At 34.4% G+C, this 27,971-nt stretch overlaps 1 pseudogene; it reads left to right on the top strand.

The window, feature by feature from the left end:
• The first annotated feature begins 4 nt into the window (after positions 1-4).
• On the top strand, positions 5-27,596 carry LOC138334452 (proton-coupled amino acid transporter 2-like; annotated as a pseudogene).
• Positions 27,597-27,971: the final 375 nt, after the last annotated feature.

Below are 27,971 nucleotides of genomic sequence, written 5' to 3'. Positions count from 1 at the left end.
ATTTATGGTGCTTATGAGTTCCTTCCTCGACATTAGCTTCCTTGGTTTTCCTTATATTGTTAAGCTCCTGGGCATTTGGGTAAGCAAATTTTTTCACAATAAATTTAAACATTTATAACCGTATAGCTGGTTATTTCTGCGTTTGAAAATTTTCGTGATTTGAATTAAATAGAATTTTTTTTAACTGTTTTCAATTTTCGCGAGTTTCGCATTAAAGTGATATGTGCCGTAATTTTCATACTCACGCATCAAGTCACCACCAAAATTTACCAACCTCTTTGAGAAAAATGATTACATGGTACCTACTACCTCTTTAGTATTATATCGTAAAAGGAACTTTTATCTCTCTTATCTTTTATCTTCTTACTTACGTCTCACTTGATACCGCCTCACATATTAAGTCTGTTACTGTTATTTTACACTTGTTTTTATCACATAATCCGCCTGATATCCAGTGATTTTGTCCGTGTAATATTTTTGCGTATGTCACTAGTGTAATATGACCTGAAGCGATTCCCATTGGCTGGAAATTCATTGTGACGTCAGACAGAAACAATAAGATGACGTCAGGAAAAATGACGTGACGTCAGGATAACGAGGCCGGCTGGACAAAATGGCGGCCTTTGCTGGATTTTTGAAATACATTTTCAAGTGAAATTCTTTGTTATGTAGGTATTTGCAATAATGTGATAAAAAGTATCTTAAATTTGTGTTCATTTCATGTGAGATTTTACAAAACTCGTCTCGAAGTTTTAATTTTGCTCGCCAAGGCTCGCAAAAATAAAAACTTCTTAGACTCGTTTCATAAAATCTCATATGAAATGAACACTCATGTAAGATCATATATATATTTCCAATTTTTTGGTCTTTATTTTGTTATTTTCATTTGAGGACCATTGCTGATTTCTTTTCAGGCCGGATGTGTCGGACTATTCAGCTTTGGAATAATGAACGAAATAGCAGCGTTGGTTCTCGTTCAAAGTACCAAGCGTTTGTCGGAAAGGTTTGTTAATACCAAAAAGAAATTTTTTATGTTGAATTTTAATACGGTGATGTCTTATATCGAATCTATTTCAAAACAGCAACATACCAAAAGTTATAAACCCAGTTGAATGTTACAAACCGGTTTCAATGTCTGTTTTACCAACATAATATATAGTGTGACGCTTGAAAAGGATTCCCCAATATCAGACGGGGAGATTGTTTGTTGAACTATATGTCCTAATCCTAGCTAAGGCTAAATGTTTTATATCAATGGTAGAGCTGCAATGGCAAGATGGATGGGATTTTAACCAGAATCGCTTTAAAGATTCAGTTTTTGTTTCAATGCTAACCTTGACCCCTGAATAGGCTGAAGGAACTAGAAGAGTGAAAGCATCTGCCTCAACCTAATGGTTGGCAGCTTTATAGACATAAATATGGATTTATCAAAATGTTCATTATAACTTTAGTATTCTCCCATAATAATTGCATTATTCAGATGAGGGTTACTAGTGTCCTACAGTGTGTATTAACAAACAGGGTAATCTATTTGTTTGTAAGACTTCATTAACCCCCTATTAACAGCCAGGGTCATTTAAGGACGGCCTCTCCTGTAAGTAGTGTTTTGTGCTTAAATGTCTGTTTTGGGAGGCTGCGACATGATTATTTGTGTTAATCAGTTTAACACTATTTTTTTTATACTTTTTTGAGTATTTCAGTACATACATGTTGCTATGGCTAATTTCAAAAATACACGATTAAAGGTAAATAATTTACATTAAGGGGACTGCTTTGTTGGCTAGAAATGTACTGTACATGTTTAGTTTAGTTCTTTTACATATATTTTACAGAACTGGTGAAAGGTTTAGCGATATAGGTAAAGTTGCGGAGATGAGTATAAAGCTTGGACCTGCATGTCTGAAACCTCACGCGAGAAAATTTAGGTAAACGCTGTTATTATACTGTTAAGTGGTGGGAGGAAGAAAATGCTTGTGATAAGTATCGGTCTTTATTATACAATTTACAACTGAACTAGTACTTTTGTTGAAATCTACAATGCCTAGCTGTATTTTGTAATTAATTTTAAATCAATTTTCAAACTCAAAATCATTTAACTTTTGGCAAGATTTAAAATGACGAAAATGCTATGCAATTAAGTATCGCGGTATGTATATATAAACGTAACATCTTTCTTATGTGTTTCAAATTTTTTATAAATTGCAATATATTCATGCAGTACGTACTTATCATACCGAGTTTGATGTCGCTAATGAACCTCTTTCAAAAAGACGTAAGTACATGGTGGGTTTTTTTAAAACACATCCAATTTAAATTGACGATATGTATGTTTTTTGTTTGAATATGTTTGACTTTTAAAAGATTATCTGTGTGGTGGGTTAACACATATGAAAACGAAGGGAAAGAAGAGTTAAAATTCTCGTTATTGGAGAGCCCTGCAGGTAGGGCGTTAGAATTGTACCTGCTGCCCCTATTGCATGATCGTAAAAGGCGACTAAATTTAGGATCTTATCTTTCTTTTCTTCATAACTGACTTTATCTTTCCTAATGCCTTCCTTGGCACCGCCTCACTTTTGGCCTTGCGTTGATCGTTCGCCCCTGTGAGGAAGGCTCTGGGTTCTGTCCCCTGGCCGAGACACACCAAAGTCTATAAAAGTGGTAGTTTCTGCTCCTGCTTAGCGCTCAGCAAACGGGGAGTGGGACGACTGGTTCGCCCGTTGTCAGTATAATGTGACCGGGTGGGGTGTTGCTTGGTGTCTTCGGCGGCATGCTTCAGTGATTAGCACTATAAAAAGGGCAATAGTTCCACTATACAAGAAGACATAACATGAATTTACCGCAGTCTCCAAAAACACGCACCTCGCACACCATACACGCAACACACCGCATACATGGGAGGCCGTCCTTACATGACCATAGCTGTTAATAGGACGTTAATTAATCAAACAAATCTCGTTATTGGAAAAGCTTTCTTTATTGGATCTCATGTGGGCAATGTCAGCCTTGCATGTAGGACGTTAGAACTTACATGTAGGTCATGTGCTAGTAGGGGCCGCGGTGGCCGAGTGGTTAAAATGTACCGACATATTACCACATGCCCGCCAGGTACTGGCCGCTGGTCGGTGGTTTTTCTCCGGGTACTCCGGCTTTCCTCCACCAACAAACCTGGCACGTCCTTAAATGACCCTGGCTGTTAATAGGACGTTAAACTAATCAAACCAAAAAATGTGCTAGTAGTGTCCTATATTCCCCCCCCCCCCCCCCCCCCCAAAAAAAAAGAGAAAAAAATTGTCAGTACTTAGAGAGGAATCACAGATATGAGGAATTCTTACTGTCTGTGTAATAGTTGTACTTGTATTTGTCTCTGTCCTTCATATGATATAATTTATCTCCTGCTGCCTCGCTGCCTCTACTTCCTGTGTCTTGTTCGTTTTTATCTCCCACTTTCACCGAAACGGGTGTTATTAATTTGGGTCTGTCTCTCTGTCTAGTCTGTAACGCTAAGTTTCCCTTTAGGTAGGGCGTTAGAATTGTACCTGCTGCCCCTATTGTGTGATCGTAAAAGGAGACTAAATTTAGGATCTTATCTTTTCCCTTCTTCCTAACTGACTTTACGTTTCCTAATATCTCCCTTGGCACCGCCTCACTTTTGACCTTGTGTTGAGCATTCGCCCCTGTCTTATGCGGCATGATTCAGCAATATAGGATTATAAAAAGGGCAACAGTTCCACTGTACAATAAGACAAAACACGAACAGACCGCAGTCTCCCAAAACACGCACCTCGCACTTCATACACACTGCATACATGGGAGGCCGTGCTTACATGACCCTGGCTGTTAATAGGACATTAAAATAATCGAACAAACCCTGTGAGGAAAGCTCTGGAATCTGTCCCCTGGCCGAGACACACCAAAGTCTATAATAATGTTAGTTTCTGCTCCTGCTTAGCGCTCAGCAAACAGGGAGTGGGACAACTGGTTCGCCCGTTGTCAGTATAATGTGACCGGGTAGGGTGTGCTGCACGGTGTCTTCGGTGGCATGCTTCAGTGATATAGCAGTATAAAAAGGGCAACAGTTCCACTATACAAGAAGACACAACACGAATATACCGCAGTCTCCCAAAACACCGCACTTCACACAAGCAACACACTGCATACATGGAAGGCCGTCCTAATATGACCCTGGATGTTAATCACCGAATTTTTCTCGAAACTTAGTAAAATGCTTAAATGTCTCGTGGCCTGAAGTTATGGGCGTTTGATTAACGAAAGCGGGGGATAAAAAAATCCACGAATTTGCTTTTTTACATATTTGCCAGAATGTTTTTCCTTCTCTTATACGCACTGAATGCACACACCATCCTGTTATATAGGAAAGATCAAGAAACCTTTTCTAATACTATCTATAGATTCGCTCAAAGTCATGTTTTTTTTCTTTCTTCACCTTTGCGCTATCTTTTCCATAATAGCCTTTACTGTTTCCTTCATAACAATTTCTATGACTCGTTGACTTAAATTTTTTAGCTACATTAAATAAACTTTCAGAGAGCTTCTGCTTAATACATATGCATGTGACATGTGCCTGTTATGCCTTTGAAGAAAGCAATATATAAAACCCCCATATCATCCATTGACTTCTTTCTTCGGTTACGTCTTCTCCTGCCAGAAGCTTTTCCTTAGTAGAGGTATACCTTATGCCCTTATTACATCGTAAAAGACGACAAAGTTTAGGATTTTATCTTTTTACTTCTTCCTAACTAATTTTTTTCTTATAAAGGATGCATTCCTCTCTTAAGTCAAAATTTCCTAGCATCATATTTTTTCTCGTACAGTTTTTTTTGTAACATGAGTTCATAGTATAGAAGAAAAGCATATGTGTGTGTGCTCGTTTTTGAGCTATTGTCCCTCAAAGACACCTAGTTGATAACATATTGGATTTTATGGGAACTTTGCCGTTTTGGCGAGATTAATAAGACTGATATTTTTTTTTCTCAGAATAACAACATATATACTTTCCCTATCCCTTAATTTTGAGCTACAAAATGCGTCATTTGCATACATTTTTGTCAAATTAAACTCTTTATTGGAAAAATTCTGTTATTAAACATTTGTGTATATCTTGTATATCAATAGGGAAAAGATTGCCCTTTCTTTATCAGGAAAATGGGAGTCCGTGTGCTTACTTTTCTGTCCCGTTAATTTTTGTTATTTTTTTTAACATTTTACAGGTAAAAAAATAAAAGTACTCATATTACTATTAAATGTTAAAATAAAGTGACAAAAGTGTATAAATTTACATATTAATGCACAGTAATTTAATTGCCACGAACCTAGTAAAGATTTACAGCAAACATTAGCTCTATAAAACAAAATGCTAGTGCAGTCATGATTTAAGTAAAAAAATTAAGTGAAAAGGGGTAAAACTTTGGCTCTACTCAAACCGAAAAAAACATTATGGTCGCCATAATGGTCTATTTCTTAAGATCACCGCATAAAAATCCTTTTAGAATAGAAATGTATCTTTTTAACAGAAACTGATAATTTTATTTAAAAATCTTATAAATTCTTTAATCTAAGTCAAAACGAGACTGAAATCTCTTAACCTTGTTTTTTGTATGATTAATTAACGTTCTTATTAACAGTCAGGGCCATGCAAAGATAGCCTCTGATGTATGCGGTGTATAGACTTTCGCGTGTCTCGGCTAGTAGGGGACAGAACCCAGAGCCTACCTCGCAGGTCGTTCTTACATTGTATGACCTTGGCTCTAAAAGGATGTTACTTGATCCCACAAAGAAACTTCCCAATGTCATTGTTGTAATATCTAGATATTTATATACTTGCTAGTAATTCAGAATTGAGTTGACTTTTTTTACATGTATTGCATCAACTCTCTCTTTTTAAAACACAATTACTGACTATACAGTTGTATATCTCCCTTCATATTACAGAATCTAGGTGCGTATTTCTACATGAGCGATACTGTTTCTATTTCGGTTTTGCTGCTGCCTGTTTTTCTAACACAACGGCTAAAGTTGATTTATTTTTTCAACACTGCTGGTAATTTGTCCTTGTTGGCGATCTCATTCCAATACATCTTCCAGGACCTACCGGATGTTAGCAGGAGACCAGCTTTAAAATCTATTAATTACATAACGCTGACATCATTTTCAAATGATGCAATGTTTTCTTATGGCGGAATTCCTGTGGTAAGTTTCAGGTGGTAGATAACTGGATATAATATTCTCTATTTGTTTCAAGTCGATTCTGCATTACTTTATGAATTTCATTGTGGAAAAAAGGGCGTAGGAATCACATTTGAATATAAATCTACTATGATTTCTGAATTTCAGATTTTGCCAATACGCGATAAAATGAAAAACAAAAAGAGCTTCGACGGTTGGAATGGTGTGGTCGGTCTAACCCTAGTAATTATGACAAGTGTTCGTGTGTTTTGCGGCTTTTACGGATATTTAAAATTTGGAGAGGCTGTCACTGCTAATTATTTGTTAAACCTGCCTGGGGATCAATGGTGAGTAATGCTGTGTATTAGGTGGGGAGAACACACATAGCACCAGAACGATGATAAACAAATGATGGTAAGTATATATGGTAATGATTTCCTCTTGGTGTTTACGCATGGGTACGTCATTGACGTGATTGGAAACTGACTCCACCCATATTTCATCCAATATTTTCTCGACAAAAGTGCGGGTGTGCGCTAGTTTCTTTATTTTTTTAATTTAACAAAGTAACGCAGTGTATATGAAGAAGAGGTAAGTGTTCTATTGATTTCTAATAAACTGAGAATTGCTTTGGATTTGATCGATGTGAATAACTTATACCGGCTAATAAACCAAACTAAATCAGCTATGTGTGGTAGATAGGTAACAGAACGATAATGAAAATATTTCCTGACACATGATTCAATATTATTATTGTATTACATTGTGATACAAATAAGCTGTCCGGTCCGGTATGTAACTCGCGTGTTCTTTCCTCATTTGACGAGTGATTACGTTGAGACGGAAATAGGACACTCGACACATTGAAATATTAAAAAGTTGCGTAATCAGATGGGGACCAAAGGGAAACGATACAAATTAGACTGAAGAAATATATCGATATTTATATAATGGTCGTCAGATCATTTGCAGTTTGTGACACAATTCATTAAATACTAGAATTGAAAGTTTGATTCTTTGCAGGTTGTACAAGTCATTGAAGATACTTTCATTCATCAGCCTGTACTGCTTACACGGGATATATGCTTATGTAGTGGTTAATATCATATGGACCCCGTTAAATGAAAAGGTTGTCAAACTGAAATGGGTACAATAATACGGCGAATATGGCTGTCGGGTGACTTTGCTTATACTTTCCTGTGAGTATGCAGCAATAGCTGCGCTGCGTTACTGTAAAAGGCAACTAAATTTATAAGTAATATCTTCATCCCGACACCTCCAAACCTGTGGCCTATAGAAGGGGCAGTTTCTACTGCACCTTTGCTTAAAACTATACAAAACACATCACGAAGACTATACCCATTTGTCCTTTTTCTTGTAAAATTTGAGAATCCATACATTTAACAATAGGTCCAAGGGCATCAACGGTCATCTGACAATGATGGCAAGCATGGTATAAGAATTTCATTTGAATAAATATGATTTCATGGTAGCCACCTTTGATTTGGTAACAAACCATAAATTATGATACTTGGTTGGGACCACAACAGGATCATTTCACGCAAGTTTCAGCAAAGTCACACTGGCAGAACTATACAAGAACTTAAAAATTTCAAAAGTTTCAATATGGAGGCCGTATCGAAAATCTTCAATTTCGGGTTGTCCAAAAAAATTAACAACCATTATGTTTTCAAAATGGTGGATTTTGTCAGCCATCTTGGAGTAAGGATCAGTTCGAAAAATAAAACGCTTGGTCAGGACCATATCGGGAAGATGACGTCTGTGGCGGCCATCCTTGATTTCGGATTAGCCCAAAACATAATTGTCTTCCTCAATGATGTTTCTCACAAAAATATGGATGTAATCCACTCAATGGTTAAGGAGGAGTAGGATTTTAAAACCAAACTTCATCAAAGTAGGCTTTTGAATAAATAGTCATACGGACGGCTCACGACGACAGACGAAAGTGACAATAGGTCATCTGATCGAATCGTTTAATATCGGTGGTAATAAAATAATAATCGATTCGAATAAAAAACAATGAATTTAGGCAAATTTAAATAATTTTATATATACTCCATTTTATTGATATTGCTATTATTATTCAAATCGCTTTACGTCCGTAGTCCGTTTTCTCGTTCCGTTAACAATTCTTGAAATCGCTATGAAATGTACTATAGGTATTTGTTACAAATTCCGTGCATTGATTCCCCTAGGACCCTAGTGGTACATATTGACCGATATCTTAACAATATAAGCGGCAGGCAGCCAACTTTCGGCTTGGATTTTGTCACCGTCTTTTTAAGGTATATTTACAATTATGGTGCCCGAGTTTGAGCTGCTGATGTCTTTGACTGGATGCATGGGTGGATTAAGTGTAGCACTTGCTGTTCCTTACATCATAGCCTTATTGACACTCCATGATGAAAGTGAACCACCAGGGAAAGCCACCGGAACGATGATAATCATTAGGGCTTTTCACTATTTGTGAAAAGACCTATTGTTTTCGTTAAGTTTCTTATTCTTATTATTAGGGCTTTTCACTTTTTGGTGAAAAGACCTATTGTTTTCGTTAAGTTTCTTATTCTTCTTATTAGGGCTTTTCACTATTTGTGAAAAGACCTATTGTTTTCGTTAAGTTTCTTATTCTTATTAGGGCTTTTCACTTTTTGGTGAAAAGACCTATTGTTTTCGTTAAGTTTCTTATTCTTCTTTTTATTAGGGCTTTTCACTATTTGTGAAAAGACCTATTGTTTTCGTTAAGTTTCTTATTCTTATCTTCTATTATTCTTATTATTATTATTCTTCTTCCTGTTTTTGTGAATGCTCTATCGGTCAAACAGTAAGACATAGGATAAAAAAGATTTCAGTATGTTAAAACTATGTATCGGAAGGTGATCCATGAACAAAATTAAGTAGGTCAAAAATTCCAAAATGGCCGCCATGACGTAAAACCTAAAAACACAAAAACTGCTATAACTCAAAAAGTATGAATGCTGTTTCAAATATGAAGGTATTTTATTGTAGTGAATGAACATATCTAACTTTTACCCATGACATGTTTTCACAAAATTTGTCTCGTTAAAAAGCTCGCTAGAGGTCAAAGTTTACAAAAAAGTGACTATTTTTAGAATTTTTTTATTATTCATTTTTTTCCAAAAATTTTTTCATTAAATCGATGCAGTATGACATTTTGAAGATTTTGATGTCTTCAAACTTAAAATTGGTCCATTAATTATTTTTTTATGAAGTAATTAATATTTGAGTAAGACTTTTTTGCAAATTTCGACAATTCCATTTTAAACATCTTCTCTGATTCCACCAGTCCGATCAAGCCCAAACTCACACAAAGATCTTCCACTTATCACCGTGTCCAATTCTTGTTAATATGGTGTTGATTCAAATTCAAATATGGCCGCAATGACGTCACTTCCGGTTTAACCTAGACAGCCATAACTCGTTAACTGAGCCAATTCCTTTCATGTTTTGGTATGTGATGTAGAATAGCATACTAAGAAACTTTGTAATTGTACATTTTTCTCTAAAATGTCAACTTCCGGTTGTTTATTGACTCATAGTGCAAAATCGCCGTTTTCGGTGAAAATCACGAAAAAAATCTTCTTCTCAAGTTCTATATAGTATAGAGTCTTCATGTTTTGCATGAAGTAAGCTTAGGTAGTTGACTATCGGGTTTGAAAAAATAAACGAGCTTGACCTTCATCCAAGGTCACAGAGTGCGTGTGATTGTAGAGTTATGAAAATAATCCTCCTCATAGAGACAGCAGTAGCTCGTTAACCACAAAGCCAATTACTTTCATTTTTGGATATGTTATGTAGAATCAAAAATGAAACAATTGATTTTAGTTCCAACTTTTCTGTAAAATGTCAACTTCCGGTTGGAAATAAGGGACAAAGTTCAAAAATGCAATTTTTCGACAAAATCATTAAAAAATCTTCTTCTCAATTTCTAGAAGGTCTAGAGGACCTAATATTAAGCATGAAGCATGCTGACATAAATGCCTACCAAGTTTGTTAATGTGATTGACCTTGACCTATATCAAAGGCACTCGGGCTAACAATCCTAAAATCTTCAAATGACTTATTGTAGAGTTCTGAAAGGCCTAAGACCTGGTATTAGACTTTTGGTATGTTGAAACTTATAAGCACTACCAAGTGTGTTATGAATGACCTTGAACGAAGTAGCTTTTAGGTGAAAAGCCCGTCAAATTGTCCCGGTGACAATTTCTAGTTATTATTATTATTCTTATTATTCTTCTTCCTGTTTTTTGTGAACGCTCTCTCGGTCAAACGGTAACACACAGGTTAAAAATGATTTCAGTATGTTTTAACCAAACATCTGAAGGTGTTCCATGAACAAAATTAAGTAGGTCAAAAATTCCAAAATGGCCGCCATGACGTAAAACCTAAAAACCACAAAAAACTGCTTTAACTCAAAAAATATGAAAGCTATTGCAAATCTGAAGGTATCTTTATTGTAGGGAATGAACATATCTAACTTTTATCCATGACATGTTTCCACAAAATATGTCTTGTTAAAAAGCTCGCTAGAGGTCAAAATTTACAAAAAAGTGACTATATTTAGAATTTTTTTATTATTCAATTTTTTTCCAAATTTTTTCCATTGCATCGATGCAGTATCTCATTCTGAAGGCTTTGATGTCTTCAAATTAAAAATTGGTCCACTAAATAATTTTTTATGACGTAATTAATATTTAACTAAGATTTTTTTTTCAAATTTCGACAATTATATTTTAAACATCTCCTCTGATTCCACTAGTGCGATCAAGCCCAAACGCACAAAAAATCTTCCACTTTTCACCGTGACCAATTCTTGTTAATATGGTGTCGATTCAAATTCAAATATGGCCGCAATGACGTCACTTCCGGTTTAACCCTAGACATCCATAACTCGTTAACCACTGAGCCAATTCCTTTCATGTTTTGGTATGTTATGTAGAATAGCATACTGACTGAGAAACTTTGTAATTGTACATTTTTCGCTAAAATGTCAACTTCCGGTTGATCATTGACTCATAATGGAAAATCGCGCCATTTTCGGCGAAAATCACGAAAAAAATCTTCTTGTCAAGTTCTACATAGTATAGAGGCTTCATGATTTGTATGAAGTAAGCTTAGGTAGTTGACTATCGGGTTTGAAAAAAATAAACGAGCTTGACCTTCATCCAAGGTCACAGAGTGCGTGTGATTGTAGAGTTATGAAAATAATCCCGTAAAATGTCAGCTCATTGAGACACAGCCGTAGCTCGTTAACCACAAAGCCAATTACTTTCATTTTTGGATATGTTATGTAGAATAAAAAATGAAACAATTCATTTTGTTACAACTTCTCTGTAAAACGTCAACTTCCGGTTGGAATTAAGGGACAAAGTTCAAAAATGCAATTTTTCGACAAAATCATTAAAAAAATCTTCTCAATTTCTAGAAGGCCTAGAGACCTAATATTAAGCATGAAGCATGCTGACATAAATGCCTACCAAGTTTTGTTAATGTGATTGACCTTGACCTAAATCAAAGGGCACTCAGGCTAACAATCCTAAAGTCTTCAAATGACTTATTGTAAAGTTCTGAAAGGCCTAAGACCTGGTATTGGACTTTTGGTACGTTGAAACTAAGCGTTACCGAGTGTTTTATAAATGACCATGAACGAAGTAGCTTTTAGGTGAAAAGCCCGTCAAATTGTCCCGGTGACAATTTCTATTCTTATTATTATTATTCTTCTTCCTGTTTTTGTGAACGCTCTATCGGTCAAACGGTAAGACATAGGATAAAAATGATTTCAGTATGTTTAAACCAAACATCTGAAGGTGATCCATGAACAAAATTAAGTAGGTCAAAAAATCCAAAATGGCCGCCATGACGTAAAACCTAAAAACACAAAATCTGCTATAACTCAAAAAGTATGAAAGCTTTTTCAAATCTGAAGGTATTTTATTGTAGGGAATGAACATATCTAACTTTTACCCATGACATGTTTCCACAAAATATGTCTCGTTAAAAAGCTCGCTATAGGTCGAAGTTTACCAAAAGTGACTATTTTTAGATTTTTTTTTATTATTCATTTTTTCTCCAACTTTTTTCAATACATCGATTCAGGATGTCATTTTGAAGGTTTTGGTGTCTTCAAATTAAAAATTGGTCAACTAATTAATTTTTTATGACGTAATTAATATTTAACTAAGATTTTTTTGCAAATTTCGACAATTATATTTTAAACATCTCCTCTGATTCCACCAGTCCGATCAAGCCCAAACTCACACAAGATCTTCAACTGATTACCGTGACTAATTCTTGTTAATATGGTGTTGATTCAAATTCAAATATGGCCGCAATGACGTCACTTCCGGTTTAACCTAGACAGCCATAACTCGTTAACCACTGAGCCAATTTCTTTCAGTTTTTTATATGTTATGTAGAATAGCATACTGAGAAACTTTGTAATTGTACATTTTTCTCTAAAATGTCAACTTCCGGTTGTTTATTGACTCATAGTGCAAAATCGCCGTTTTCGGTGAAAATCACGAAAAAATCTTCTTGTCAAGTTCTACATAGTATAGAGGCTTCATGATTTGCATGAAGTAAGCTTAGGTAGTTGACTATCGGGTTTGAAAACATAAACGAGCTTGACTTTCATTCAAGGTCACAGAGTGCGTGTGATTGTAGAGTTATGAAAATGATCCTGTGAAAATTCAGCTCATTGAGACAGCCGTAGCTCGTTAACCACAAAGCCAATTACTTTCATTTTTTTGATATGTTATGTAGAATAGCATATTGAGAAACTTTGTATACCATACAGTTTTTCTCTAAAATGTCAACTTCCGGTTGTTTATTGACTCATAGTGCAAAATCGCCGTTTTCGGTGAAAATCACGAAAAAATCTTCTTCTCAAGATCTACATAGTATAGAGGCTTCATGTTTTGCATGAATTAAGCTTAGGTAGTTGACTATCGGGTTTGAAAACATAAACGAGCTTGACTTTCATTCAAGGTCACAGAGTGCTGTGATGATTGTAGAGTTATGAAAATGATCCTGTGGAAATTCAGCTCATTGAGACAGCCGTAGCTCGTTTAACCACAAAGCCAATTACTTTCATTTTTTTGATATGTTATGTAGAAATAGCATATTGAGAAACTTTGTAACCATACAGTTTTTCTCTAAAATGTCAACTTCCGGTTGTTTATTGACTCATAGTGCAAAATCGCCGTTTTCGGTGAAAATCACGAAAAAATCTTCTTCTCAAGATCTACATAGTATAGAGGCTTCATGTTTTGCATGAAGTAAGCTTAGGTAGTTGACTATCGGGTTTGAAAACATAAACGAGCTTGACCTTCATTCAAGGTCACAGATTGCGTGTGATTGTAGAGTTATGAAAATGATCCTGTGAAAAATTCAGCTCATTGAGACAGCCGTAGCTCGTTAACCACAAAGCCAATTACTTTCATTTTTGGATGTGTGATGTAGAATAGCATACTGAGAAACTTTGTAATTGTACATTTTTCTCTAAAATGTCAACTTCCGGTTGTTTATTGACTCATAGTGCAAAATCGCCGTTTTCGGTGAAAATCACGAAAATATTTTCTTCTCAAGTTCTACATAGTATTGAGACTTCATGTTTTGCATGAAGTAAGCTTAGGTAGTTGACTATCGGGTTTGAAAAAATAAATGAGCTTGACCTTTATCCAAGGTCACAGAGTGCGTGTGATTGTAGAGTTATGAAAATGATCCTGTGAAAATTCAGTTCATTGAGACAGCCGTAGCTCGTTAACCACAAAGCCAATTACTTTCATTTTTGGATATGTTATGTAGAATCGAAAATGAAACTTTTCATTCTGTAAAACGTCAACTTCCGGTTGGAAATAAGGACAAAGTTCAAAAAATGCAATTTTTCGACAAAATCATTAAAAAATCTTCTTCTCAATTTCTAGAAGGCCTAGAGACCTAATATTAAGCATGAAGCATGCTGACATAAATGCCTACCAAGTTTGTTAATGTGATTGACCTTGACCAATATCAAAAGGCACTCGGGCTAACAATCCTAAAGTCTTCAAATGACTTATTGTAAAGTTCTGAAAGGCCTAAGACCTGGTATTGGACTTTTGGTACGTTGAAACTAAGCGCTACCAAGTGTTTTATAAATGACCTTGAACGAAGTAGCTTTTAGGTGAAAAGCCCGTCAAATTGTCCCGGTGACAATTTCTAGTTATTATTATTATTAGGGCTTTTCACTTTTTGGTGAAAAGACCTATTGTTTTCGTTAAGTTTCTTATTCTTATTAGGGCTTTTCACTATTTGTGAAAAGACCTATTGTTTTCGTTAAGTTTCTTATTCTTATTATTAGGGCTTTTCACTTTTTGGTGAAAAGACCTATTGTTTTCGTTAAGTTTCTTATTCTTCTTATTATTATTATTCTTATTATTCTTCTTCCTGTTTTTGTGAACGCTCTCTCGGTCAAACGGTAACACACAGGTTAAAAATGATTTCAGTATGTTTTAACCAAACATCTGAAGGTGTTCCATGAACAAAATTAAGTAGGTCAAAAATTCCAAAATGGCCGCCATGACGTAAAACCTTAAAACCACAAAAACTGCTTTAACTCAAAAAATATGAAAGCTATTGCAAATCTGAAGGTATTTTATTGTAGGGAATGAACATATCTAACTTTTACCCATGACATGTTTCCACAAAATATGTCTTGTTAAAAAGCTCGCTAGAGGTCAAAGTTTACAAAAAAGTGACTATTTTTAGAATTTTTTTTATTATTCAATTTTTTCCAAATTTTTTCCATTGCATCGATGCAGTATCTCATTCTGAAGGCTTTGATGTCTTAAAATTAAAAATTAGTCCACTAAATAATTTTTTATGACGTAATTAATATTTAACTAAGATTTTTTTTTTCAAATTTCGACAATTATATTTTAAACATCTCCTCTGATTCCACCAGTGCAATCAAGCCCAAACGCACTACAAATCTTCCACTTGTCACCGTGACCAATTCTTGTTAATATGGTGTTGATTCAAATTCAAATATGGCCGCAATGACGGCACTTCCGGTTTAACCTAGACATCCATAACTCGTTAACCACTGAGCCAATTCCTTTCATGTTTTTTGTATGTTATGTAGAATAGCATACTGAGAAACTTTGTAATTGTACATTTTTCTCTAAAATGTCAACTTTCGAATGATCATTGACTCATAATGGAAATTCGCCATTTTCGGTGAAAATCACGAAAAAAATCTTCTTGTCAAGTTCTACATAGTATAGAGGCTTCATGATTTGCATGAAGTAAGCTTAGGTAGTTGACTATCGGGTTTGAAAAAATAAACGAGCTTGACCGTCATCCAAGGTCACAGAGTGCGTGTGATTGTAGAGTTATGAAAATAATCCTGTGAAAATTCAGCTCATTGAGACAGCCGTAGCTCGTTAACCACACAGCCAATTACTTTCATTTTTGGATATGTTATGTAGAATCAAAAATGAAACAATTCAGTTTTGTATCAACTTTTCTGTAAAACGTCAACTTCCGGTTGAAATAAGGGACAAAGTTCAAAAATGCAATTTTTCGACAAAATCATTAAAAAAATCTTCTCAATTTCTAGAAGGCCTAGAGACCTAATATTAAGCATGAAGCATGCTGACATAAATGCCTACCAAGTTTGTTAATGTGATTGACCTTGACCTATATCAAAGGGCACTCAGGCTAACAATCCTAAAATCTTCAAATGACTTATTGTAAAGTTCTGAAAGGCCTAAGACCTGGTATTGGACTTTTGGTACGTTGAAACTAAGCGTTACCGAAGTGTTTTATAAATGACCATTGAACGAAGTAGCTTTTAGGTGAAAAGCCCGTCAAATTGTCCCGGTGACAATTTCTAGTTATTATTCTTATTATTATTATTCTTCTTCCAGTTTTGTGAACGCTCTATCGGTCAAAACGGTAAGACATAGGATAAAAATGATTTCAGTATGTTTTAAACCAAACATCTGAAGGTGATCCATGAACAAAATTAAGTAGGTCAAAAAAATCCAAAATGGCCGCCATGACGTAAAAACCTTAAAACACAAAAATGCTATAACTCAAAAAGTATGCAAGCTTTTTCAAATCTGAAGGTATGTTATTGTAGGGAATGAACATATCTAACTTTAACCCATGACATGTTTCCACAAAATATGTCTCGTTAAAAAGCTCGCTATGAGGTCGAAGTTTACCAAAAGTGACTATTTTTAGATTTTTTTTTATTATTCGTTTTTTCTCCTCCAACTTTTTTCAATACATCGACTCCGGATGTCATTTTGAAGGTTTGGATGTCTTCAAAAATCAAATTGGTCCACTAATTAATTTTTTTATGACGTAATTAATAATTTAACTAAGATTTTTTTGCAAATTTCGACAATTATTATTTTAAAACATCTCCTCTGATTCCACCAGACCAATCAAGCCCAAACTCACACAAGATCTTCAACTGATTACCGTGACTAATTCTTGTTAATATGGTGTTGATTCAAATTCAAATATGGCCGCAATGACGTCACTTCCGGTTTAACCTAGACAGCCATAACTCGTTAACCACTGAGCCAATTTCTTTCAGTTTTTTATATGTTGTGTAGAATAGCATACTGAGAAACTTTGTAATTGTACATTTTTCTCTAAAATGTCAACTTCCGGTTGTTTATTGACTCATAGTGCAAAAATCGCCGTTTTCGGTGAAAATCACGAAAAAATCTTCTTGTCAAATTCTACATGGTATAGAGGCTTCATGTTTTGCATGAAGTAAGCTTAGGTAGTTGACTACCGGATTTGAAAAAAAATAAACGAGCTTGACCATCATCCAAGGTCACAGAGTGCGTTTGATTGTAGAGTTATGAAAATAATCCTGTGAAAATTCAGCTCATTGAGACAGCCGTAGCCGTTAACCACAAAGCCAATTCCTTTCATTTTTGGATATGTTATGAAGAATCAAAAATGAAACAATTAATTTAACAACCACTTTTCTGTAAAACGTCAACTTCCGGTTGGAAATAAGGGACAAAGTTCAAAAATGCAATTTTTCGGACAAAATCATGTAAAAAATCTTCTGTCAATTTCTAGAAGGCATAGAGACCTAATTTTAAGCATGAAGCATGCTGATATCGATGTCTACCAAGTTTTTTAATGTGATTGACCTTGACCTATATCAAAGGGCACTCGGGGTAACAATCCTAAAATCTTCAAATGACTTATTGTAAAGTTCTGAAAGGCCTGAGACCTGGTATTGGACTTTTGGTACGTTGAAACTAAGCGCTACCAAGTGTGTTATGAATGACCTTGAACGGAAGTAGCTTTTAGGTGAAAAGACCCGTCAAATTGTCCCGGTGACAATTTCTAGTTAGGGCTTTTCTAACTATTTGTGAAAAGGACCTATTGTTTTCGTTAAGTTTCTTATTCTTATTCTTATTTTATTCTTATTATTCTTCTTCCTGTTTTTGTGAATGCTCTATCGGTCAAACAGTAAGACATAGGATAAAAAAGATTTCAGTATGTTAAAAAACTATGTATCGGAAGGTGATCCATGAACAAAATTAAGTAGGTCAAAAAATCCAAAATGGCCGCCATGACGTAAAACCTTAAAACACAAAAAATGCTATAACTCAAAAAGTATAAAAGCTATTTCAAATCTGAAGGTATTTTATTGTAGTGAATGAACATATCTAACTTTTACCCATGACATGTTTTCACAAAATTTGTCTCGTTAAAAAGCTCGCTAGAGGTCAAAGTTTACAAAAAAGTGACTATTTTTAGAATTTTTTTTATTATTCATTTTTTTCCAAAATTTTTTCATTAAATCGATGCAGTATGACGATTTTGAAGATTTTGATGTCTTCAAACTTAAAAATTGGTCCATTAATTATTTTTTTATGAAGTAATTAATATTTGAGTAAGACTTTTTTGCAAATTTCGACAATTCCATTTTAAACATCTCCTCTGATTCCACCAGTCCGATCAAGCCCAAACTCACACAAGATCTTAAACTTATCACCGTGTCTAATTCTTGTTAATATGGTGTTGATTCAAATTCAAATATGGCCGCAATGACGTCACTTCCGGTTTAACCTAGACAGCCATAACTCGTTAACCGCTGAGCCAATTTCTTTCTTTCATTTTTTTATATGTGATGTAGAATAGCATACTAAGAAACTTTGTAATTGTACATTTTTCTCTAAAATGTCAACTTCCGGTTGTTTATTGACTATTCCATTAAAACAACATGTACATATTAGATAAAGAAATACATATCTTAAGCAAGTACTTTTTGAGATAAAAGTGTTGGTACATGTAATTATTTATATGATTTATTTCCCCAACATTGCTGTGGCCTGTGGTGATCTACCAGCGACGAAGCCATTCACGAGCGGCCATGGTCTGGTCATGTGGTTCACGTTTTGTTTATATCATATCGTGATGTGAACAGCCTTTCATGTATAACAGAAACATGATACATTGAAATAAATCATCTATTCATAACAATTTTTTTTCACAACCTGAATTATATGAACATGATCGGGTACGTGTGCACGTGATGGCCCAACAGCGCTTCGATAGGTGGCTTCGACACTAAATCTACACAAGTAAATTTAGCAATAAACAAATGAAAATATAAAAATGTTTACATCCGTAACTTGTGAAACAATAAGAAAACATTTAAAAATCAGAATTTGCAAGTAAGAAAGTGTAAACTTTTGTCAAAGTATCGATTATGAAGCAGGGATGTACGTATATGTTATTGTTTTTATTAGTCGCCATACTGTGTTTGTACCTTTGAGGACCCGGATGTAAACTTTCTGTGACGTCACGCCATCTTTTCTGAAATCTCCTATAACAATTGTTCAAAATGGAGAAAAAACTGAAAATAAATAGAAACGACCTAGTCACTATTTCATATTATTATCTTTCGGCAAGGTATACAATCCCTGTGTGCATGCGCGATGTGGAAACATTCACCGAAGGAAATCTCATCTGTTTAATGGACATATCTGCTATCGACTGAAAACACCAATTTATCGACTACAAGTTCCTGATTACTGTTTTAAATTTAATAAATGTTGAAACGTATGCAGAAATTTTGTGAGGAGTTCCTAAGAGTAAATATTCATATATTGTTAAGGTTTTTGCAGCTATAAAGAAGAGTTTTCATTATATTATATGGTTTTATACTTGCTTCTACCATTATTTTATTTTCATTTGTCATGATATAATTAGGTAGGCCTACTAGTCCGCTAAACCGGCCAATATTATTAGGTTTTTTTTAATTGGCCTAAGATATAAACTTTATAATAAGGAAAAACAAATAATATACATGTAGGCATGTTTAGCGGACTAATGAGATACATGTATTTCTTTTATCATTATATCAATATTTGACATTCCCTATATATCCTTAGCTATAATGTCTATCCGTCTAAAGGGCATTCCCTATATATCTCTAGTTATAGCCTCTATCCGTCTATTGGATATTCCTTATATAGCCCTAGTTATAATATATATCCGTCTGATGGACATTCCCTATAAATACCTAGTTATAGTCTATCCGTCTATCCGTCTAATGGAAATTCCCTATTATACAAATATATCATGGGTTACTGTGCTCTAGTTCATAATATTTAACCCGAGGTGGTGGTAATCAACAAATGTTATATTGCACGAGGACGAAGGCCTAGTGCAATGATGATATTTTTTTATTACCACCACCGAAGGGTAAATATTATGAATTAGAGCACAGAAACCCATAAAATATTTGTTTTATTACATAATCACTATTTTTAGTTTAATATTTTATAAAACGAATACGACAATCATTTAACAAAATCACAAGCACCGTACCGTACGGATAAGCTTCAAGTCCTATTGAAGATTGACGTATTACCTACATACGTCACGTTGTAACTCCGGTTTGAATGTCTTATTGTCTTCTTTAACATCATTAGACCTGCATGCAACTTTTAAATCTAATACATTCGCCGTGCCAGTCATCTACTCGATAAACGTCTACATGATGTGCTTGATTCGAGATATATAAAGCTAGCGCGAAATTGAGCGTGAACATTTGTGACGTCATAATAACGTAACTCACTGTTACGCGCGATTCCTCAGAAGTCGTCTACAAAACTAGACAACAACAGTGAGGTGTTCCTAAAGCCGTGCAATATAACATCTCAACCGTGCAATATAACGTTTCCATGGAAGCATGTAATATAACTTTGAACTGTGCAATAAACAGGGATTTATTGAACAGTCGGGATAATAGTTGAAAATATTCTATTTCCTCAAATATAAATTGGTGTATAACAAATTATGTATTAAGTACATTGTATCATTATTCTTGACTTTATCTACAGTTTGAGGTGTGGTTTCTCCCCCTTACTTTTAACAACATGGCCACTCGGCCAATGATACAATGCTAAGTTACATGTATGGCATATTGCTGTAACTAATCTACAACTTCTGGTCTAGGCACACATTCAACACAAATATTTGATAACTGATAACGTGTCAGGGACAAGTAAACTGTTTGCTATTTGTGTCTAACTCTAGGTTCGTGCTTGCCAGTGAACGCATGGAATCATGAAGTTCAATATCAAGGTTTTAACAGAGAATGTTTTCGTTCGAAGCCTTGTGTTATATTAATTCCTGAGTGGCAGCACTATATGACCGGAAAAATGTTCAGACACGTGCAGATATGATCTTTACGGAAGACCAAATGACTATCTAAAATGATTATTCAAATTTCAAATAAGAGAGTTCTATATTTGTGTGAAATTTTAATTTAAACGCTCCTTTATGGTCAGAAAGCAGAGACCATGTTACTTGGATATAACTTGTCGAAAATTCACAAAGATATGGAGGATTATCTTGGAATATGTATTATTTTTGACATATACCGCCTCACGTTATGTAATGAAGTAATATGATTGGTCCTAAACATAATTTCAAGTATTTAGTGGATTCTATAAGGAAAATAATTGAAATTACAGTGAAAAACCGGCAATGTGATTGAAACCAGAAAGCTTAAAAATTCAAATTTGTTTACAGTAGGCTCTGTGTGATCTTGGATTAGGAAAATAATTACCCGAAATTATTCAATTTGGAAACGTTTGATTTATGTGTTACGTGATGTATTAAAACAAGGAAGAAATTAGCAGTGAAATTATTGGGAAATATACCGAAAGCATTCATTCAATTTTCAAAGAAAGAAAGTACACATATTTATCTAAAATTAAAACATCATTGTAGGAATGCATGTGCTGTCGAAATACTAAAGAGTCTTGATTTTCAACACAAGGAGTAATTTTATGCGTTGTGGTTGATGTGATTGGATTTAAACAGAATGTAAACATTTATGTAATAATATGTATTATTGAAGTTTTCTATTACATTTATGTTGAATTTGATTACATTTATTGTTTATTTATCTGTCCAATTTTACAATGCTGCATGTAGTGTCACTCTCTACCTTTCATTGTAAATTAGTTTACCTGGAACTGTAGATTAGTTGAAACTAATCTACAGCTACAGATAAACTAATGTACAGTGAAAGGTGTACTAATCTACAGACAGAACAAGTACTTGAACAATAGTCTAAATAAAGTACTGGGGACAACAAAAGATGATATCATAGCCATGTTTTAAATATACCTAGTGTATATCCGTCTAATGGACATTCCCTATATATATCCCTAGCTATAAAGTCTACCGTCTAATGCACATTCCTCCCTACATGTCAACCTTCGTTATATATTTACACTTTCTCACATGTGAACTTACTTAAGATTCCCAACACCGACAGAGCATGAATGATATTTCAATCATGTTGAACAATTAATATGGATTTTAATCGTGACATATGTCTAATTAACACAAAAAATAGTATAAAATAATTTCTGTTCCCTTCTCGATGCATGCGCAATCAGTACTTAATTCCATTATAGAATATAGTGCCACACATGAAGTAAAACCTAGGAAGCTCAACAACTTTTATTCAATAGTGTAAAATGTAAACAGGATAACTTTATTTGAAGCTTAATGAAAAACACACTACAAGTCGTGTTCTGGAGGCTTCCTGTGATTATTGATAGTTGGAAAAAATTAAGATCCCATTTGTTCAGCGATGTAAGCGTTGTATTAAAAAAAATTCAACCTCACTGTATATCTAAATTGTTACACGTCGTGTTTTTATGTATTCAAAGCATAAATATATACCCTCAGGCGGCGTAGCTAGAGTCTTATCTACAATGGAGTGCAAGCGGGGTCACAGGGTAATCAGCAGCCCAGCTGTGTTAGGGGGTGTTCCTCGTAGAGGGTGCACGTAATCCCCCCTACGGGGAAAATCACGGGTTGTACTCAAGGGAAATTGTTTAGCCCACGAAAATGATAATATTCTTGATTAATATGTTCCTTGGTAATTGCCACTAAAAACTATATTTATTAAAAAAATCAAATGTATAGTGACTGTTTTCTACCATGTACCAATGATAATTTATGTGTTACTGTTTAAAGTACTTAAAAAGTATATGAAAATCTGCATGATAAGTCACCTGCATGTATCTTGATTGGCTCTAAAATGGATTTGTCACTTGGATAGATTGACGAAACATTCTTACGTTATCGATTTTTTTATGTGTAAACAATCAAATTATACATATATGTGAAAATAAAGTGAAAGTGAATATATAAAAACAGCGCCTTCATATTGTAAGGCTCTTAAATTAGATCGCACTGCATAGAACAAAAAAAATATAGTAATTATGTTGTCTTTTTTAAGTACTCATGACTTGACGGGAAGTTTTATTTCTAACTATATCGCTCCAACAAGTAGTATGTGTCAGTCAGAGGGTTGTGGGGCATTTACTATGGAGTTGGGATGTTGGTAACCCTTTAGCTAGATCGCATTTAATCACTTCTAGGACAAGGTGGCCCTTGGGACTAAATTCGAATCTTAGTCCGAGCATACAGCCATGCCTATATAATGGGGGGGGTAACTGATTGTGTTTACTTGTTTGTTCTTCTTTGCCTATATCTGATTATAGGAACTTTTTATATTGCGAGCCCTAAAATATCTAAATACTACAAAAACAGCCTAATAAATACATAAGATCGCCGCCATTGTTTTTAGCAGGATCTGTAGTCAAAGTTGAATCTTTATCTTGACATCCACGTATAAATTTGCGATGGTTCCACTATTACGCCGATAGAATGTGAAAGTAGAGACACCAAACCACGGTTACTTTGTGGTTACCTTATACAGGAGGTTGAAATTGAGTCGGCGGCTTTGCGTGACCTTTCGTTTATTAAGCTTTGAAAAAGCCTCTATGTGTTCTTAGAAGATTCATATTAAAGCATAACGTATATTTCAGCTCATTATTAATTTTTAGAATAAATCATACTACGTATAGGTTATTTTAACTTTATTTTAATTCAACTTTCTCTACATTTCACATGTAACTTTGACGGATCGACATAGATGTTTTAACTTTACAAGACAATGAATAACTCACATACTAGGATTTTTTATGTGTAAGAGCCCGGGCTTTTTTTTTATCAAAGAAGCCAAGCTACGCCCCTGTAACCGAGTACATTAATACATTGTAGACCTATGGCTAAAATGTAAATGCTTAGCTTAATAAAGTTACCACGTACCCCGCGTATACATGTATAATATATACATAATTAAACGGGTTGAAAATTACCTCTTACTTCTTGTCATATTTCCATCACATACTCTAAAGCTTCATAGAACGTATGCTGATTTACTTGTCAATGTAGCTATTTCACTGAATCAGGTCAATATAACCGATAAAATATAAGTGGCCCCTTACAGTGGTGTTATTGATTTTCAGCTTTCCCGATTTTGAACTCAAAGCTGCACTCGGTTCTTTCCGTTATAAAACAGCCAATGCCGACAGAAACAGATGCATGTTGTGTTGGCGATATTTTAATGTTGATAAGCATTGACAATATTTCAAATAAGATTTCAAAAACCCAAAGAAATCTATGTAAATGATTTAGTCCCTTTAATACAATAAATTTAGTATACCACATAGCAGGGAAGAGGTCACGTATATATGAGTTCATCATTTATAATACGAAACTTTATACATTAAAATTATATTCGGTCAAAACTGATGGATAGTTTTACGTGTATCAGAGAAGTCTTAGAAAGTAAGACTGTTAACTGTAAAACAAATGTCCCACGCCGCACAACACCACGCCAGGCCACACAAACATGCTTTAAGAGACTATATAAGAAGGGATATGCAAACTTTGGATTAGAATTTGCGATCCGCCTGCATTGACAGTACGGTAAGATTAAAAAAAACTTTATCATCGATCAGGACTTATAACGAATTTAAGCAATATTCTGAACAGAAAGCTTTCATAATGTATTGATTATTGTCTTTTTGTAATGTTTGATGGGACGGGATTTAAATTTAGAAAAAAAAATGTTGCCCTTGTATCGAGTGTTTTAAATACCTCTTGGTGTGTTTTTACGCAACAGTATGTTACTTATGTGGTGCTTCATATCGTAAGAAATTCTTAAAGGACAGTATTATATCAAAATAGATGCTCCACCGCATACTAATGGTATTTTTCTCTATCAGGAACAAGCGAATTAGTGTTTCTCTTCAGTTACAAACCTTACTTACTTAACACTATTATCACCAATGGAAATTTTGAGCTTCTAATTTTACTTAAAGATAAAAATATTAAAAATATTTAATTGCGTCCAAAAAAAATTCCGTGGCATTATGTCCTAACTGGAATAAAGTGCTGATTGCGCATGCACCAAAAGCAAAATAAATTATTTTATAATATTTTTTTCCTGTTCATTAAACAACAATAATTGTACAAATGATGAGTATTATTTATGCTCCTTGGGCGATGGAGCATCTTTAATGTTTGATGGCATAACAAATCTATTACTTTATATACTTATTAAATCACGTATTCTCTTCTCGTGGCATCATACTTATGAGAGACATCTGCACACAATAAAAAAGGTGATAACTATCGTATTACAAACAAACATTTTGAAATGGATTAGTTATAAAAAAAAACCCAAAAAAAACAAACAAAAAACTGTTGTATACAAATACAATGCAAATAACTACATTGCGATATATAAACATATTTTCTCTGATTTGTTATCATAAGTCCATTTGCGTAAAATAAATGTTTATATGATTTATTTAAAAAGAAATAAATTCATCATTTGCAGTTGCTATAAAAACGTAATATACATTACAACAATGAGAATCAGTGCCTTTTGGCATAACACTTAAAAGTACATGCTTTGTTCTGTCAATGGTATGAAAAAGTGCAACATTTGAAATAATTATCTATATATTGTGGTAAGAAATACACATTTTCTTCCAAACCGCACAGTCATTTGATGTCCCCACAACACGTACAAATGTCACTTTAATAGCTGACCTCTGACCAAAATGTGATAAACAGACACATTAATAGGGGTTATCTGTCAAAATATTGATGTTAGAGGTGCGTGGGTGAAGACGGATATATATATATATATATTGAATTATTACTCCGAGTGCGTCAATGGAATGATTACTATAAACATATATAAGGGTTTTTACGCTCTGATTAAACACACACTGAACAGACTGTACAGTTTTGGAAACAACATAGGTACTCGTGAACTGTTAAGTGTCAGCATTCAACGAATGTCTTTCTTCATTGAAGTGTTTGCGAGATTTGAGATATTGATATAATTTTGCTGATGATTGTCCGAGATAGACTATCTGTAAAACATATACGACTTTAAATTTATGGACAAATTTGATTTGGACTTGGCTAGATAAAGGTTTGTGGTGACCTAAGTCGTTTTACGTTGCTAATTTTGTTTAGCTCATTAATGATACGGAAATCCACGTTTTATCAATACTCACCAATTAACGTCTGACGAAACAGTTAGAACTGCTGCCCAGAGTAAAACAGTTTGGAAGAACTTTGTTATTCCAGAATTATCAGTTTTCAGGGTGCTTTGGAATTCAAGAAAGGCAAAGATGTTAACTAAATTCTTCTGTGTACTGTGTGTCATAGTGACGGTATCTGCATTTCCAATGGACATGTTTGGTGGTACGTATGTTTTGTAATGGTCATATTGTACTATTTGCACGCAAATGTCTACTAACATGCAGTGCATACAAATTCAAATACATATGATGAAATAATATTTACATAATATTATACTTCCATTGATACTATTCAAAGACCCACTAATATTATTATTGTATGTTTAAAAGGGCATTTATCATAAACATCATTTTTATTCTTATATTTGTCCCTCCTAATTCTTTTTTCATTTGTAAGTTCATATCGTCTTCTCCAAATAAATATGTAATTATTTTTTTCATTTCAGGCCAAAACCAATGTCGCTCCAGTGGACGGACTTCTTTAGTAAATTCATTCCGAAAGGGATTATGGCCAAGTATGACAAGCAACCCTGCACTTCGTTGGATTCCAGACTTTATATCTTCAAACCATAAACGCTGTTAGAGAAAGGAAGACGATGAATCGGATGAAACAGCCGATGGTAGCTGATGTTGATATGGGTGGTCTTGGAGGGAAACTGGTTCAGTAAATGTAGAACGATATTTCTCAAACGCTATTTTTATTGAAATTTTAATGTGCTCGATGTTATATTGATGATATATATATATACTGATAAAACAAAACCGTGACAATGTATGAATGCGCGTGATACTTTCAAACTGTGTCTTATATTTTCTGCATAATATGTGACACCCGTAAATACATACCTTTAAGATCCTTTTGTAAACTAAAAGTATATGATTTGCTTATCCATGACAGACATAAATTAGCCTCTTTTATATAGCAATGTAAAACCTACTTTCCTTTTTAATATTGGTCGTAAGCAATTCTTTTCTTTTGAGGCACTCAAAGTGTGCGAAATGCTTTAATATAGGCTCAGTACAATGCATTATTAGTATAAGTCAACTGAACATGGTCAAAGTGACCGAGTAAATATCGTTTTCTAACATTAGCCTTTCACGTCTGGCTTACAAGTTCCAGATCCACAATTGCCAGGTCATTTTTGTCCTTTGTAATTTTTTTCAGTGCTACTATACCGTTATGACCTTATTGGTATATTAAATCAATATTACGACTATACGAAGAGCTTTTAAGGATATTTATTTCTTCTATTTTCAGAAGTCCCGGAGGATCCACTGGTCTGTCACTATCCAGCAGGAGGAGAGGTCAAGGAGCTTGCTATGGCAGCCGATTATCCAAATGGCAGATTATTTTACCTGGTGGTTACGGCCGGAATGGCGAGGATTGCAGCTGATAGACTGAACTAAACCGTCTAGCATTATCATTGCCTTCTCTATATATCTGTAATAGCATGTGCAATGTGAATGTTGTAGATAGATATGAATAGCATTTAAAATGCACATTTATATTTTTTACTGAAAAAAACATTATTTGTTGTAATTTATAAGCTTATATAATAAGTAATTTTTTTTCCAATTTTATAAAGAAGTCATTGTTTTGGGAGAAAACGTGAGGTGTATTCATGTGAAGTGTTATAGACTTGTGTTCGTAACGAACCCATCAAATCATCTCTAGACAGGATATGAGCTTGTCTCTAAACATTGGGCCGTCTGAATACATCTGGACTGACTGTCTACGCATGCAGCTATCTCATTAGCATATTAGACGTAGATGTTGTACAG

This window comes from Argopecten irradians, chromosome 11 (genome assembly GCF_041381155.1).
Source record: "Argopecten irradians isolate NY chromosome 11, Ai_NY, whole genome shotgun sequence".
Taxonomy (NCBI): Eukaryota; Metazoa; Mollusca; class Bivalvia; order Pectinida; family Pectinidae; genus Argopecten; species Argopecten irradians.
Note: the sequence above shows the minus strand (reverse complement) of the source record. Positions and strands in the feature narration are given on the sequence as shown.